The sequence below is a fragment of the Balaenoptera borealis genome, assembly GCF_965194805.1.
Source record: "Balaenoptera borealis genome assembly, chromosome: 12".
Classification (NCBI taxonomy): Eukaryota; Metazoa; Chordata; class Mammalia; order Artiodactyla; family Balaenopteridae; genus Balaenoptera; species Balaenoptera borealis.
The window spans coordinates 16,282,952-16,300,290 of NC_138869.1; the positions used below are offsets into that span (position 1 = coordinate 16,282,952).

At 37.8% G+C, this 17,339-nt stretch overlaps 1 protein-coding gene and 2 long non-coding RNA genes across 3 annotated transcripts in view; 1 reads left to right on the top strand and 2 right to left on the bottom strand.

Moving 5' to 3' along the window:
* Window positions 1–17,339, top strand: part of LOC309607158 — a 681,872-nt gene that overhangs the window by 239,912 nt on the left and 424,621 nt on the right. The gene's annotated exons all lie outside the window — the stretch shown is intronic.
* LRRN1 (leucine rich repeat neuronal 1) overlaps window positions 1–17,339 on the bottom strand; it is a 218,014-nt gene that overhangs the window by 79,514 nt on the left and 121,161 nt on the right. The window contains exon 4 of the transcript XR_014232284.1: window positions 8,745–8,897. The gene's annotated coding sequence lies outside the window, so the exon portion shown is untranslated. The remainder of the gene's footprint in view (window positions 1–8,744; window positions 8,898–17,339) is intronic.
* The window catches only part of LOC309607164, a 280,099-nt gene continuing 277,659 nt past the window's right edge, over window positions 14,900–17,339 (bottom strand). Inside the window, exon 3 of the long non-coding RNA XR_014232293.1 lies at window positions 14,900–16,996. This is a non-coding gene — a long non-coding RNA (uncharacterized lncRNA). The remainder of the gene's footprint in view (window positions 16,997–17,339) is intronic.

A 17,339-nucleotide genomic window follows, 5' to 3' on the forward strand; every position in this document is an offset into this window, starting at 1 on the left:
GACATATCTGATGAGTTGACTTTATATTTACTCACATTTTCTTCATTTTCCTTTGAAGTGGCAGGAGATTTTATTATTTACCTGCTTAACTGTTCTTATCAATGATACATGGAGGTTTTTTTTTTGTCATTAGGTATTAGGGAAGGGAGCTGAAATCCTAGGTTTGTGCTCTGAAATAGTCATAGGGTTAGAAGGGATGTGGGATCATCTTTAGAATATCTCACTGTCTCTAGGCAGTTCTCAAACTATGATCTTATGCAAATACAATCGTATGTTGTTTTCTCTGCACTGGTGTTTTAACATCGTATGTCCAATAACTTTCTTTGTGAGTTGAATTTTTAATGAATTGATTAGCAGACAGATGACCAAAATCTAGGAAAGTGAGAATAAATCATTTTATCAGTATTCACAACCAAAGTCCTTTGAAATTCACAAGGCTAAAGGAAATAACTCAGGAATTCTTTTTTATCTGATTTTCATTATTAGGAAAACATGTTTAAACAAGTACATCAGGTAAGAAGAGATGATTTTGTAAAACATGCAATTCATCAATGAAGTATTAAAAGAAAGCAAATATTTAAGATACTGCTTTCCAATATGTACATCAGTAATGTTATCTAGCTGTTCTGATATCTGGGCAGATTATGACTCTGTTCTTTCCTTGAAATGCATTTTATTGTTAAGTGGTATCATGAACAGAGCCCTGTAGTAATTAACATATACACTAACGATATCGTTTCCTAACTGTCAGGGGTCATGGGTATTTGAAAGAGGCAATGGTGATGAGAGGGTGAGAATGGGACCTGTGGCTTCAGGGCATTTAGGTGTTATTCAGAACCTTGGAGAAGGTGATGGGCAGTGAGGGTAGCAGGTCAGAGCCCACAGAGGGCTGACTGGGCAGGAGGGCTGAGGAGACAGTCTTTGGCTTCACTGCATTCAGTGGTATATGGCAGGTTAACCTGACTGAAAAACTATTGGTGTCTTTTTTTTTTTTCTAGTTTTATTGAGAAATAATTGACAGACATCACTGTATAAATTTAAGACATATAACCTGATGGTTTGATTTAAATATACTGTGAAATTATTATCACAACAGCTTCAGCTAACATCCATCCTCTCATATAGATACACTATAAGAAAGAAGAAAGAAAAAAAAATTTCTCCTTATTATGAGAACTCTTAGGATTTCCTCTCTTAACAACATTCCTATACATTATACAGCACTTTTAACTATAATCATCATGTTATATATTACATCCCAAGTACTTATTTATCATATAACTGAAACTTTGTACCTTTTGACCACCTTCTTCTGATTCCCCTTCCCCCCCACCCTCCTCCTGTGGTAACCACGTCTGATCTCTTTTTCTATGAGTTTGGGTTTTTTGTTTTTGTTTTTTTAGACCCTACATATAAATGAGATCATACAGTATTTTCCTCTCTGACTTATTTCACTTAGCATAATAACTTCGTGGTCCATCCACGTTATTGCAAGTAGTAGGATTTCATCATTTTTATGACTGAATAATATTCCATTGTGTATTTATACTAAAATTTCTTTATCCATTCATCCATCAATGGACACTTAGGTTGTTTCCATGTCTTGGCTATTGTAAATAATGCTGGTATGAACGTGGGGTGCAGATATCTTTTCAAGTTAGTGTTTTTGTTTCCTTTGGATATATTCCCAGAAGTGGAATTGCTGGATCATATGGTAGCTCTATTTTTAATTTTTTGAGGAACCTCCAAACTGTTTTCCATAGTGACTATGCCAATTTACATTCCCACCAACAGTGCACAGGGTTCCCTTTTCTCCAGATCCATGCCAGCATTTCTTTTCTTTTGTCTTTTTGATGGTGGCCATTCTAACAGGCGTGAGACGATATCTTATTGTGGTTTTCATTTGCATTTCCCTAATGACTAGTGACGTTAAGCATCTTTTCATGTACTTGCTAGCCTTTTGTATATCGTCTCTGAAAAAATGTCTATTTATTACCTTTGCCCATTTTTCAGTTGGGTTATTTGTGGTTGGTTTTTTTTCCTGTTGATTTGTTTAAGTTCTTCATTATTTTGGATATTAACCCCTTATCAGACATACGGTTTGTAAATATTTTTCCCATTCTGTAGGTTGTCTTTTCACTTTGTTGATGGTTTCTTTTGCTGTACAGAAGCTTTTTAGTTTGACATAGTCACACTTGTTTATTTTTGATTCTGTTGCTTATGCTTTAGGTATCATATCCAAAAAATCATTTTCAAGGCCCATGTCAAGGAACTTTATTCCTATGTTTTCTCTTAATAATTTTGTGGTTTCAGAACTTGTATATTTAAGCCTTTAATTCATTTCAAGTTAATTTTTGTGAGTGGTGTAAGCTAAAGGTCCAGTTTCATTCTTTTACATGTGATTATCCAATTATTCCAGTACCATTTATCGAAGAGACTGTCTTTTCTCCAGTGAATATTCTTGTCTCCTTGTCAGATATTAGTTGACCATATACGCTTAGGTTTATTTCTGGGCTCTTGATTCTGTTCCATTGGTCTATCTTGGCTGTTTTTATGCCAGTACCATACTGTTTTTATTACCATAGCTTTATAGTATATCTTGAAATCAAGAAATATGATGCCTCACGCTTTGTTCTTCTTTCTTAGGATTGCTTTAGCTATTCAGAGTCTTTTCTGATTTCACATAAGTTATAGGAGGGTTTTTTCTACTTCTGTAAAAAATGCCATTGGAATCTTGATAGGGATTTTATTGCATCTTTAGATGGCTTTCAGTAGTATTGAAATTTTAACAATATTAATTCTTCCAATCCATGAACACAGGATACTTTCCACTTATTTCTGTCCCTTTCGATTTCTTCCATTAGTGTCTTATACTTTTCAGAGTAGTGATCTTTCACCTCTTTAGTTAAATTTATTCCTAAGTATTTTATTGTTTCTGAATGCTGTTGTAAATGGGATCAATTTCTTTTTTCTTTTTCAGAAAATTCATTGTTAGTGAATAGAAATGCTACAGTGTTTTCTATGTTAGTTTTGTATCCTACAACTTCACTGAATTGATTAGCTCTAACAGTTTTTTGATTGAGTCTTTAAGATTTTCTGTATATATAATCATGTCATCTGCAAATAGAGACAATTTTACTTTTCCTTTCCAATTCTGTTACCTTTTATTGCTTTTTCTTGCCTGATTGCTCTAGCTAGGACTTCCAGTACTATGTTGAACAGTAGGGGTAAGAGTGGGTACCCTTACCTTATTCCAGATCTTAGAGGAAGACCTTTCAAAGTTTCACTATTGAGTATGATGTTAGCTGCTTCTCTAACCCTCCTAATACAATCTCTCTTGGTTCCTGTGGTGCAGGGAGTGCTTCAGCCTCACCTCTGTGTTCTAGGATTCTCTCAGTGGTGTCATGTTCTTGAAGAGTTATTAGTTCTTTTTGTGAGGGGGACAAAAGTCAAGGACACCTATGTCACCACCTCTGGTGATGTTATGCCCCACTACTGAGGTCTTGAATGAGAGAGACCTGTCTTTTTTCTTTTTTCCTCTCCCTCTCAAAAGAGAGTAGCTAAGTCACAGACCTTGGTATTCCCTTGCCCCAGGGGAGAGTTTAGAAGTTTTTGTTTTGGATATTCCAGTGTTCTGTAGAGATAAAGAAGGCTGGGCTCCCTCACCTCCACTGGGCTTCTAGGCTTTACCACCCTGCCCCCCTGCTCTACTAACCCCTCATGACCTGGGCCAGGGTCTAGCTAGAGTTACCCTCAGCTGGCTCTGGTCTTTTCATATGTGTAATTAAAAATATTTCAACATTTTTATGATTAAAAAGCAATACATTATTATTTTAGAAGATGTGGGAGAATAGAGACCAGGAAGTATGAACAAGAAAGTAAAAGCCATCCCAAATCCCACTGCTCAGAAATAACCACTGCTAATATTCTATGCATTTTAACATAATTGAGATCATAGTTTGTTTACAACGTTTTTCACTGAACATTAAATCATAAGCACCTATTAAGCCTTTAAAAATGCTTCTTAAGTATTTTTTAAATAGCTGCTTTACATGAAAGAATATCCAGAGTTTATATAACATATCTCCTATTGTTGCATATTTAGGATTATATGGCTTATATATTAGACTGAAGAGTTTCACTGGCCCAAAGGATTAGGTGTTTTCTTTGGAGGGCACTTTGGTTCTGCCTGGGTTACCTGGCAGGCCATATAGCCACGCTGCTCCTCGAGGGATATGCCTGCCTCACATGGCCATTGTAGACATCCTGGAACTCAGTGAGAAGGTTGAAGAGTCGCTTTGATCTCAACTGAGAGGAAGTGATGAATACTCTGGATGTGCATTGGATCTTGTGAGAAGGAAAAGAGGATGAGTTTATAATCTGACTTGACTTTGTTGGAAGTGAACAAGCAAAGCTGCTTAACTCAACCTTTCAGAGGCATTTTTGTCAAAGGCAGGAGAGCATAGTGATTAAGAACATTGGCCTCTGAAGTCAGACTGCCTGTGTTTGAACCTAGTTTCTTAATCTCAGTAAGCCTCCATTTTCTCCCTCTACAAAGGGGTAGCCTGAGGGTTCAGAGAAATTATGCATGTAAAGTACTCAGCACAGTGCATGGCACATACTCTAGTATGTTTATGATACATGTGAACAAATGCTCTTTGCCCTAGCACGTAATGTCACTACAGCTGACGCGCAAGAGAGTCTGTCTATCCAGAGACCAACAAAGTGCAGGGCATATTTTCTCTTACTGGATATGAAGTCCTTTCTTTCATGTCCATTTTATTTCCTGAGGGGCAAGCAAGTTTGACTTGAATCTTTCTAGTGCTCTGTGCTCTGACAGCTAATGGCTTCTGGGAGTCACTGTCACACCCCCTTTTCCCTCCTACACCAGTGAGTCCCTGAGTGCTGCCTATTCTGTCTCCGAAATATTTCTTGAGTCTGACCTCCCTCTTCACTTCCTCTGCCCCTGCTCTAGCTCCCATGCTCTTCTCTCCTGCCTGGTTAATTCAGGAATCTCTACCTTATTTTCCTTTCTCTTGTCTCTTCCCATCTGGTCTGCTCCTTTCCTTTGCTATTTTCCCTGGCCTACAGAATAGTGTCCTGACTCCTTAGCAAGACATTATTTAAAATCCTTTTTGGTCTGATTCCAGCCTACCCTTCCATCTGCAAGAATCTCCCCCATAAAACATCTACTAGTTCCACAGTCACTGATGTTCATGGTTCCCTGAAAACTCCCAAGCCCCAGCACCCGTGAAGGCTTTTGCCCATGCTGTTCTCGCTGCCTGTCTGCCTTTACCTCTTCTCTGCTTGGCTAACTTCTGCTTATCTTCCAAAGTTCAGCTCCTCTTCCCTGGGTCCCTAGCCTTGTGCTTTCATAGCTAGATGTACAGGCAGCATTTAGCACACTACTTAACAATTGCCTGCATACCTGTCTCTACGCTTATATGCACCGTAAGTTCCTGGAAGAAAAGGGACATGGCTTATGCATTTTTATGCACCCAGGGCCTAGAAAAGTGTCCAAAAAAGAACATATTTTCTACAATGAATATTGTCCTTAGGTTGTAAATCAGGAAGGATAAAACACACTACTGTGCATTTCTTTTAATATAGCACCATTTTGTGTAGTACTTAGGACTTTTTCTTTCTTCCTTTTTTCAATATTTTTCAATTACACAGTAATAAATATGGGAATTTATTCTTATTAAAAAGTATATTAATTTCCTCCCCCAAGGTAACCACTGTTATTAGCTTGATGGGTACCCTTCAGGATTTTTCAAAATTATTTATTTATTTACTTTTAATAACAGCTTTATTGAGATAGAATCCACATACCATAAAATTCACTCTTTTAAAATGAACAATTCAGTGGCTCTTAGCATTTTCGCAGAGCTGTGCAACCATTACCATTATCTAATTTTAGAACATTTTAATCACCCTATTAGTAATCACTCCCCATTCCTCTCCCCCGCTTCCCCACCCCACCACCAGCCCCTGCCAACCACTAATCTACTTTCTGTCTCTATGGGTTTGCCTACTCTGGATACTTCACATAAATGGAATCATGCAATAAACCTTTTGTGCCTCATTTCTATCATTTAGAATAATGTTCTCAAGATTCATTCATTTTGTAGCGTGTTAGTACTTCATTCTTTTTTATGACAGAATAATTTTCTATTTATGGATATACCATATTTTGTTTATCCATTCATCATTTGGTGGACATTGGGTTGTTTCCACTTTTTGGCTTTTGTGAATAATACTTTATGAACATTCCTGTATAAGTTTTTATGTTGACATATATTTTCAATTTTCTTGGGTATGTACCTAGGAGTGGAATTGCTGGGTAATATGGTAACTCTATGTTTAACTTTTTGAGGAACTGCTAAACTGTTTTCCACAGCAGATGTGCCATTTCACATTCCCACCAGCAGTGTATGAGGATACCAACTTCTCTAAATCCTTGTCAACACTTGTTCTTGTCTTTTTTACCATAGCCATTGTAGTGAGTGTGATGTGATGTCTCATTGTGATTTTGACTTTTATTTCCATAATGACTAATGATCTTGATCATCTTTCATGTACTTATTGCCATTTTTGTTTCTTCTTTGGAGAAATGTCTATTCAAATCCTTTGTCTAAAATTTTTAAATTGGTAATTTGTCCCTTTATTGAGTTATAAGAATTCTTTATATATATTCGATATAAATACCTTATTAGATATATTATTTATTAATATTTTCTTCACAGCCTTCTTATATACATGTAAATAAATGTGTGTTTATTTTTGTGCATATGTTTGTATATGTAAAGATTTAAATAGGTTTCTCTTTTTTGTACATGTGGGGTTATATTCTTTGTATTGTCGTGTAGATATCTTCCTGGGTCATGGTACATATCAATCTACTTCATTATTTTCAATTTTTGCATAGATGTACATGTAGCCATTCCCCTGATGATGGGCATTTTGGTGAGTCTTGATATTGTTATCATTAAAAACAGTTCTATAGTCAGCGTCTTTGTAAAGGTCCTTTTCTGCACAGGTGCAAGTATCTCTCTAGGATACATTGAAGAGGGATCACTGAGTTTACGGGTATCTGAATTTTTTATTTTAATACATACTATCAAAATGTCTGTCAGAAAAACTGTACAAATATGTTCTCACAGTAACATTGCATGGAAATATTGTTTGTTTGCATACTGGCCAAGATTGAAATTTAAGCATTTTTGCCTAGTTGATGAGCAAAAATGGTACCTAACTATTGTTTTAATTTGCTTGAAATAGTTTCAATATCCTGATTTTCATAATTCCATTATTTGATGTTCAGAGTAGAGCCCATCTTTCATCTAATTCTGTAGATCTTTCCTTCACATGGGAGCCCCTACATGACATGGAAAGGAAATGATAGATGGGCTGGAAGAGTCTGGATTTATGCTTTAGCAGTTATGCATGGTGAGGCCAGCTTGAGAAAAACATGGTTCTTAAAAGACTTTCCATTGTTTGAGGCTGACCAGACTTTTAACCACAATCCAGAGACTTTTAACTTCACCAAGATGTGGCATTTTATTTTAATAAAGCTATCGACAGTTCTCCCATTTCTAGTGACTTTTCAAAACGTGTCTTCTGTCAGCAGAGAGCTTTTATTAGCTAATGTAACCCTGCTGTACTCCATGTTAGCAGAGAGAGAAAAGAAGTGTCTTTGGGTACTGAATATGGAAAGTGTGCAAAAACTCTCAAGGGCAAAGAGGTTGTTCAGCCTTTTGAGGCTACATTTGTCACTCTGTGTTGTATCTTAACTAAGAATAATAAAGTTCTCCAAAGCTAATGTCCAGAAGGTAAAGATTTACAAGGTTATGCCTGCAATCTGACAGTTGTATAAAAAGAAATTACAGAGGATTAATATGGAGAGACCAGGTAGAAGCGTGGCCTTAGCTGTGAGCATAATAACTTGGATAGGCTCAAGTGTGAATGTCTGTGGTCTGATCCCCTGAAAACAGGGAGTTAGGCAAGAAAATCTAAGAGTGAGAGTAATAGGCTTGGCTCTGAAATGGGGTAGCTAGCTGGTGAGGGCTTACTTTGAACCATTACTGATAAGTGAGGAGCACCAATAGACTGGAGGATCATGGGGCAGACATACAGACTGTGGGCTCTGGGCACAAGTCAGGTGGAGAGTCAATGGTGTGGTTCCAATAATCAGTCCTTTGATGTAAGCCTTCAGTCAGTAGTGGAGGAGACTGGGCTTAGGGGCTTAGACAGGTGTCAGGACACTAGAAAACAGACTGGAATTCTCGGACAGGTCCACTGCAGTGTGGGAACTGATATACTGTCAGGACAGAGCTGTCTGACCTCAGCCAACATGGTAGGAATGGAGAAAGTTGCATCTCCAACAGAGTCTGTACAATACTTCAACTGAATGACTTAATTTCTAAAGCCATGAACAGTTAAGGTAGGACAGCTAATGCCTCTTCTGCTCTGTTAGGGACTGACTCACAAACTGAGGAGGGCACCTAATGGATACCTGTGGACTTGATGCTCAGAGCAAAGAGTCACCAGAGAAGGCAGGAAGGATATTCTGATAACACTGGCCCTGAGTCCCCTGATATTACTACAGATTTTCTCTCATCTTTGCTGGGAACCGGTAGGTAGTGGTGCTTGATGTCTATTAGACTCCAATTCAATTCTGAAGTCCATAATTCAGTAAGGATAGATATAAAAAAGGGTTCTTTTTTCATCAGAAGGGTAATTACCTAGTTATCAGTGTGTTGGAAGGATGAGAGCTCATGGATTTTTCATAAAATCATAAGTTCATAATGGGCTGGGTGAAGTCATTTCGTTCTGTCTTCAAGGAGGGCTGAATTTAATTCACCCGTGTTGGATGGGATGCCATTTCACAAAAATCTCTAAAGAGAAAGGGTTGACAACCATTAGTATTTTAACAATTTTCAATTGCGACATTCCTTCTGTCTTAGTGAATGTGTTGGCATAGAATGGAAGCCCATAATATTTTGTGTCCTCTTTGGGTAGAGAGAACAGTATTATAAGTGTCTTTCATTTTCATTAATTCAAAGAACACTTATTGACTACCTATACCATGTGCTAGATGTGGGTGATACGGTAGTGAAACGGTAGGAAAGACAGATTTGATTCTTGTTGGCATTTACCTAAGAGACGTGATGGATAATAACCAATAACCAAATAAATATGTGATTACAAACTGTAGTAAGTGCTGTGAAGGAAACAAGGAAGTGCTGTAGAGAAGAGCAGGAGGAAACTTTATGCCTAGTTTAGATGGGTGATTAGCAAAGGCCTCTTTTTATAAGTGACATTCACTGCAAGCCCTGCAGTATAAAAGGAACAAGCTTTTTAGAATGCAGAGAAGAACGTACTTGACAGAGGGAGCACCATGTGCAGAGGTTCTCAAGGAGAAAGAGTGTTGTGTTTGAGGAATTTGAGGTTAGCTTGGCTAGAGCAGAGGGGTCAAGGGAGAAGATGGCATGCAGTGAGGTTAGAGAAGGAAATAAAGGGCCAAATAATGTCTGAACTTGTGGACAATGATGAAGGTTTTGATTTTATTCTAAATGGAATATTTCTAAAAGATCAACCTGGGTGCTCTGTGGCAAACATATTAGCAGTGAGAATATCAGAACAGAGAGACTAGTTAGGAGACCGTCCAGGAGGGAAATGTTGGCACTTTGGACTGTATTGGTGGCAGTAAAAATGGATAGAGACATTTTTGAGATGTACTTAAGGAGTCTCACTGATGTGTCGGATGTAGTGTAAGGTAAATGAGAGATGCAGATTCTAGGCTGACATCTTGGTTTCTAGGTAGAAGAACTGGGAAGAGTAGTACAGCAGATGGAGAACAATTAGGGGGGAGCAGGTTTATAATGGGAAGGATGGGAATTGAAAGTTTGCATTTGTACATGTTAAGTTTGAGATGCCTGTGAAACACACAAGTGGAATTGTTGATTCAAAGTCTGGAGTTAAGAGAAGCCGGCAGTGGAGAAATACATTTGGGTGACACTAATCTGTCCATGGTAATAAAAGCTATGGGGAAGGATGAGATTGTGAAGGGAAAGAGGAAAGAGAAGGAAAGGGTCCCCAGGTGTGACCCCTGAGAAGCTCTAACATCCCCCAAGGCCTTGGGAAACAAGGAGTTGAGTAGAGAGAGCACCAGACTGAAAAGCGTGTGGGTTCTGATCCCATTTCTGTTTTAAACTTGATGACCTTGAACAAGTCACTGCCTCTCTCTTGACTGTCAGTATCTATTTCTTTAAAATGAGGAGTGTGAGCCCTCAATTCTTTTCAGTTGCCAATATTCTGTGATTCAGCTCTCATTCAGTGTTAGGCTCATTTCCCAATTACTTTGGCCATTACCTGTTACTTCCTTTACTTACCTAGGTTTAGCATATCCAGAATACCCTTTTCTAATTTACTCTTCTAATTTTGGGTGCATTAAGTTACTCTAAATCTTTGCCATCCCCTGCCAACTTGTTCCTTTTTGGGCAGTTTGAGTTGTTACGTTCCAGTTCAATTTGGGGGTGGGGAAGTCTGTAGCACTGTGGAGATTGATATTGATAGGCTTGCTTTTTCATTGAAAATTAGTCCCTTTATTTTTACTATTCCTCTTCAACTCGATTTTCTGGTCTCTTTTAAATCAGCTTTAGAGATTTGAGGAATGAAAGGGGTTAATGTTTGTGTTTTGTCCATATCATAAAGCAAACCAAGTTGACTGCCACTGCTCAGTACCCAATAGGACTTATAACCCAGGTGAAAATTTGGGTTGAAAGGTGTATTCCCAACTGCAATGTAGTGGATGTGTTTGTAGCAAATGAAGTTTCAGAACATTGCTTAAGGATCTCAGGGAAGTATCTGTCCTAGATATTTTTTTCTTAACAAATTAACACAGTCAAACTACTCATGTTGGAATGATTTTTCTTAACAAAGTGCCTTTGTTGCCCAGTCATGATGCTTTATTGCTAATTTTTCTTGTGAGATGATTCTCCCTGTTGCTTTTGCTTTTGTCTCACAATGTACCATCTGAACCTGCTGAGAGTGTTGGAAAAAAAAGAAAAAGAAAAAAAAAACAGTTCAAGCTGAAAAACAAAGGTTACTGGTTAGTGAAAAATGATAGGTAAAATAGCATTTAGAAGTCTCATTAACAGACATTCTTTTTTTACTAAAAAAATACTCTGAAACTGGCATTGGGTCATCTCAGGAAAGAAGGAATACAATTATTATAGTGATGACAATCTTCCTGACATAGGTAAGGCCTTGTCAGCAACTTATTTCTTCTATGTGTCACTCTTTCCACGATTTGAGGCTCTAGTCATGGCTGATATGGTTATTATCATAAAGAGATAGAAGGGGTTAGATTAAATGAAAACAATCATTCCCAGTTATGTCTTGGGTGATTCAACTTAATTAACAGTAGTGTTAAATGTGTAATGCAGAAAGTGGTGAGAAGGTGTGAGCCAGTAACGTGATTGCGCTTGGATGAAATGGAACATTATCAATCTAATTGCATTCTTCCTCATGCTCCTAGAGTTCTACATGTAAACCCTTTCAAATTCTCTAAAATAGACCCAGCTGAGGTAAGCCTCAGTATCTGTGTTTATATGAGGCAAACATTTCCAAACTGTTATATGATTTTTGGCTGTATAATTTGTCCTTCCCTCTTCCCACTGTAATGAGTTGAATGTAGACCCCCATCAAAGATATATCCAAGTCCTAACCCCTAGTACCTGTGAATGTGACCCTATTTGGAGAAAGAATCTTTGCAGATGCAATTAAATGAAGGATTTCTAGATGAAATCATCCTGGATTAACTGGGTGGCCCCTAAGTCCAATGACAAATGTCCTTTTAAGAAGAAAAGATATAAACACACAGGTATAATAAGGTCATGTGAAGACGGAGGCAGAGATTTGAGTGATTTGTCTGTAAGCCAAGGTACACCAAGGAAGACAGAGCAGAGATTGGAGTGATTTGTCTATAAGCCAAGGAATGCCAAGGAACATCAGAAACTAGGAGAGAGTTACGGAATTGGATCTCCCTCAGGGTCTCCAGAAGCTTGCTGACACCTTGATTTTAGATTCTTGGTCTCTAGAATTGTGAGATAATACTTTTCTATTGTTTTAAGCCACCTAGTTTGTGATAATTTGCTACAACAGCCCTAGGAAACTAATATACCACCTTCTATTAAGCATTCTGTAGGAGGCAGCATGCTGGAATAGAAGGACATTGGACTTAGAGTTAGGAAACATAGGTTCTGAGCTTGATGCTGTTACTAGTAGCTGTGTGACCTTGGGTGTGTCACAATCTCTCTCTGCGCCTCTGTTGCTTCATCTGTAAAATGAAGATTTGGACTTCCCTTTCAAGTCCTTCTAAGTCTAGCCTTATTCTCCCACTATTAAAAAAATTAGGAAACTGTATAAAACATAAAATAATGCTTTTTGGTTATTGGACAACAGGCAGTGTAGGAATGTGTTCACTGAGAGGAGCAAAAAAAGAAAAGACCCCTACGATTACTCTAGCTTTTGGCTTGCAGGCACTTTCTGCCCTGTGCCTCAGAGAGGGTGAAAAGCAAAGCCTGGCAGTATTGCTGAGCTGATGAGAAAAATGTTGGAATTTGTGGATGACAAGGGCACTGAAATTTGTGATAAAGAGCGTCAGAGGTGAGCGAATTATGTAGAAAAATTGCTCCAGAAATCTGCATAGCATTCACCTGAGTCTTTGCTGAGTACTAAGATATAAATGCATATGGTGAAACTACATAATGTCGGGCAATGGAGTGACTTGGTAGTTGTGAGCTATGTGGCTTCCACATATCACATAGCCTGGGGGCTATTTCAGTTCCAACCAGTCATATTGGAGAGACTTCATTGAACACCTGGCATGTCATTAGAGACCCCAGAAGGGTTATGTCTTAGTAGTAGGACTAAACTAGCTTTAAAGTAAAGGCTGCTCTTGACCTACCTTAACAGAGCAGAAAAATAAGCCTTGAAAAGATCAGGCTCATTTACCAGTAATGTTAACTGCCTTTCAGAACAGACTTCAACACTCCTTAAAGGAAGACAACAAAATCCAGGTACTCAGTAATATAACTTTCATAATGTCTTTGATCTAATTAAAAATTACTGGATATTCTAAGTAGCAGGAAAATGTGACTTATAGCCAGGAGACAAATCAGTTAGTAGAATCAAACCTAGGAATGATAGAAACAATGGAATTATAACAGATAAGGATTTTAAAACAGCTCTGATAAATATGCACAGAGATTTAAATGAAAATATGAATGTAATGAAGAGAGAAATGGAAAATGTAAAAAGAATCAATAGAACTTCTAAAACAGAAACAAGAGCAGAAATGAAATATTAACTGAATGAGTATAACAGCAGATGAAGACCCCCCCAACCCTCCCTACCCACCAGAAAAAGAGACCATAGAACTTGAAGACACAGCAGTAGAAACTATTTAAACTGAAGCACAGAGAGGAAAAAAAGTTTTAAAAATAGTGAGAGAGCCTCAGTGAACTCATGGGATCATAAACGGTCTAACATACCTAACTGGAGTTCCAGAAAGAAAGGATGGGACAGGGACATAAAAAAATAATGGCTGAAAAATCTCCAAATTTGAAGAAATATCTAAGTCCCTTGATCCAAGAAGCTCAATGGGCCTCAAGCAGAATAAACACAAAACTATGCCAAGGCATATCATAATGAAGTTATGGAAAATCAGTGATTTTAAAAGTCTTAAAAACAGCTAAAGAAAAAAACCACCTTACACACAGAGGAACAAAATAAGAAAAATTTCTTATTAGAAACAATATAATCCAGAAGAAAATAGAATGGTATCTTGACTATGCTGGGCAGAAAACAACCATCAACTTAGAATTCTATATCCAGTAAAAATATCCTTCAGAAATGAATGTGAAATAAAGAAATTTCCAGACAACAAAAAAAGCTGAAAGAATTCATTGCCAGCATATTTGCACTTCAGTAAATGATAAAGGAAGTTTCAGGATGAAGGAAAATGATGCCAGATGGAAACTTGGACCTACAAAAAGAATGAAGGGTTCAGGATATGGTAAATATGTGAGAAAATACAAAAGACTCTTTTCTCATGTATATATTTCTTTGAAAAATAATTATAGTAAAGATATTATGTAGTTTATAACACAGGAGTAAAATATGATAATAGCACAATGGATAGGAGGGAGAAATGGAGGTATTCGATTGTGAGAGTCATACATTATATGTGAAGTGGTTTAATATCATTTGAAGGTAAACTATGATAAAATGAATATACATCCTGCATTCCCCAGAGCACCAAAGTTGTCTTATAAAAGCCTCCTAACTAATCTCCTTACTTCTGTCCTCAATTTTGCAGCTAAGTAAGATCATATCACACCTCTGCTCAAAACTCTCCACAGACTTCCCACATCAGAGCAAAGGCTAAAGGTTTATAAATTTATACTTAATCTTGTCTAACATGACTTCTCCGACCGCATCTCTAACCTCTGCCCCCGTCACTCACTCCATTTCAGCTGCATTAGCCTCCTTGCTGCTCTTTGAACCTGACTGGCAAGGTCTCTCCTTGGGGTCTTTGCACTTTCTCTTTATTTGGCTCTCACCCTGCTCATCCCAAATAGCTGGCTTACTCTCTTCTCTCCTTCAAATCTTTTTTCAGACTTACCTTCTCACTAGTGTCTTCCTTGAACACCGATTTAAAATTGCAAACCTACCATTTGCTCCCCTGGCTCTCCCCATACCGCTTCCTTTCCTTACAGTACTTATAATACTTCTGTTTTCTTTGTAGTACTTTTCCTTGGCTTCATTTTCCTTGTAGTACTTTTTATTTTCTAAGGTATCATACCCTTTACTCATTTGTTTATGGTCTCTCTCCCCAGAGTCCATTACAATATATAACCTTTACACAAGCAGGTTTTCTTTTGTTTCTTTTGTTTTGTGTACCCGTGTATCCACAGGGCCTAGAATAGTGCCTGATATATAGTAGGTGTTCAATGAATATTTGATTAAATGACAGGATCTGCAACCAAAAGCTTGGGCACTCCTGGAGAAGCACTAAGACTCCTTTTCTTTGCCATTGCTGCCCCAGTGTGTTGGGCCCTGTACGCCAGCATTATAGAGTATGGCCCTGTCCCTGCCTTCTTCAAGCAGTTTCCCCATCATCTCCCTGTCCTTGTTTGCCTCAGAGCTTCAGGGGATTGGGAAGATGTTCCTTATCACAAAAAGAGAGACTTGAGAGCCCTGCTCTAGGCATTTTTGTTTGCCCTGACAGATATGACAGCCTGTTTTTTGTTTGTTTGTTTGTTTGTTTTATGTGTGGTAAAGGATATGTGAACTAACTTTATTGTGGTAAAACATTTTGCAATATATACATGTGTCAAATCATCATACTGTATACCTTAAACTTGCACAATGTTATATGACAACCTGTTTTTATCTTTAAAGCATTTGAGGGTCTGGAAAGTAGTCACTCTGAGAAGGCCGGGTTTTCTCTATTTCAAAGGGAACTTGTGGTCTTTCTTGGATTTTGATTTCTATCTTTTGGAAAAGTCGGCGCCCACAGCTCTGTTGCACTTGAAGCTTGGAATCTTTTATCCCTGAAGGTAGGAGGATAAAAAGGAGCTCACCGTGGTCTACTAAAGAGACTTTCTTATGCTTAAGGCAGCTCTGGATGTAAGCAAAGGCAAAATGACTGCAAGACTCTTGCTTTTTTCTGGACCAGGGTTGAGGAAAAGATAGAGCCTAGTTTGCCCTACACTAATTTATTTTGCAGACACAGCATTTGGAGGGGCAAGACAGTCTTCACAGAGAATCTGTTTCGCAGTCTGCCTCTTTGCCCCATGACTTGTGCTTTGGTGGGAGAGCCCAGAGCACTCTGATCACAACCTCAGTCTAGCAGCCAAGTTCCTTGATGTCTAGGGCGCTGAAAGGAAAGGGCAGCACAAGACTAATGGGCAGATGTTGAATGGTCTAAGGTACAGTTTGTGACTAAAGCCTACTTCACTGGAAGTGATTAAATATCTTTTAGGTAATGATTTTGAACTATATCTGAAGGTTAAGAGATTAGATGGCTATTTCTTCTTTTAAACAGATTTTATCTTTACATGTGTCCAGAAAATGAATAGTGGTAGTTTCCATTAGTAAGTTTAATTTTCTTTTGAGTTGATTATCCAAATAGCAATGCTTCTCCATTTCCCTAACATATTAAGTGTAGCTAACCCACTAGATTCATTTCCTTGGTGGTAATGAGTAAAACTTTCTGGGGTCAGGACTTCTGAGTGTCTGCTGACGACTAGAGGTGTTAGCTATTTTGCCAACAGGTGACAGACTAAATTATATTCTCCCTTTCTCCTTCTTGACTCTTTCCCCAGCTATCCTGGAAGGATAACCGTTTGTGAAATAGAAATTCAAAAACAGAGTAAGACAAAATCTGTGTTGGTCTATGTTTATAAAAGGGAGGAAGGGCTTCAACTAGAAGGTAAAGGGTGCAGTTAGGTTGGTGGCTGGGGTGAAGGTATCACATGTCCCCTTTGTTTTAACTAGGGTCTTGTTTTAAGATCAGAGATGTGTTTTTCCTGAGAGATTAATAGTCCAAACAATTGATAAAAGGTCACAGATGATTTCAATATGCCTCTCATGCTCTAATTTTATTTTTTACTCAATAATCTCTTGGTTGCAACCAATAGACATCCAACTTTGATTAACTTGAAAAATAACACGGAATTTGTTACTCTTATGACTTTGAAGTTAAGGGTTGTAATGGCTTCGGGCACAGGTGGATCCAGGGGCCCAAGTGATGTTCTCAAGACTTTTATCTCCCTCACTTCTGTTTTTCTTGGTGGATCTCGTATTTTTCTATAGAATATAGGATTTTTCCATGTAGCAGGAAAGATGGTACTAGCAGTATTTGATTCACATCCTTCTGGATCAGTGACTCAAAACTCAAGCTCTTCCTGTATCAGAGGTAAATCTAAAATTTCTTAGGGGGAGAACTTTGACTCAGTTTCATCACATGTCCAGTTCTGAGGCCAGGTGGCAGAGTATTTTGATTCTTAGTTATTATGGTCACACATTTAAATTTGGAGAGACATTGTTTTGTTAAGTTTGGGTAGTTTAGTTTGATTTTACACTTAATTTTTATTTTGTTCTTTTGCTTATCTTTTGATTTCTTGTGCATAAAATATCACTTTAAAAAAACATTTTTATTGTCTCTATTACATGGTCATGTAAATAAGTGCTGACCCCAATACCAAGGTTTAATAATTTTATCTCATTATTGTGATTTGCACAATACTACAGTGGCATGTCTTTTG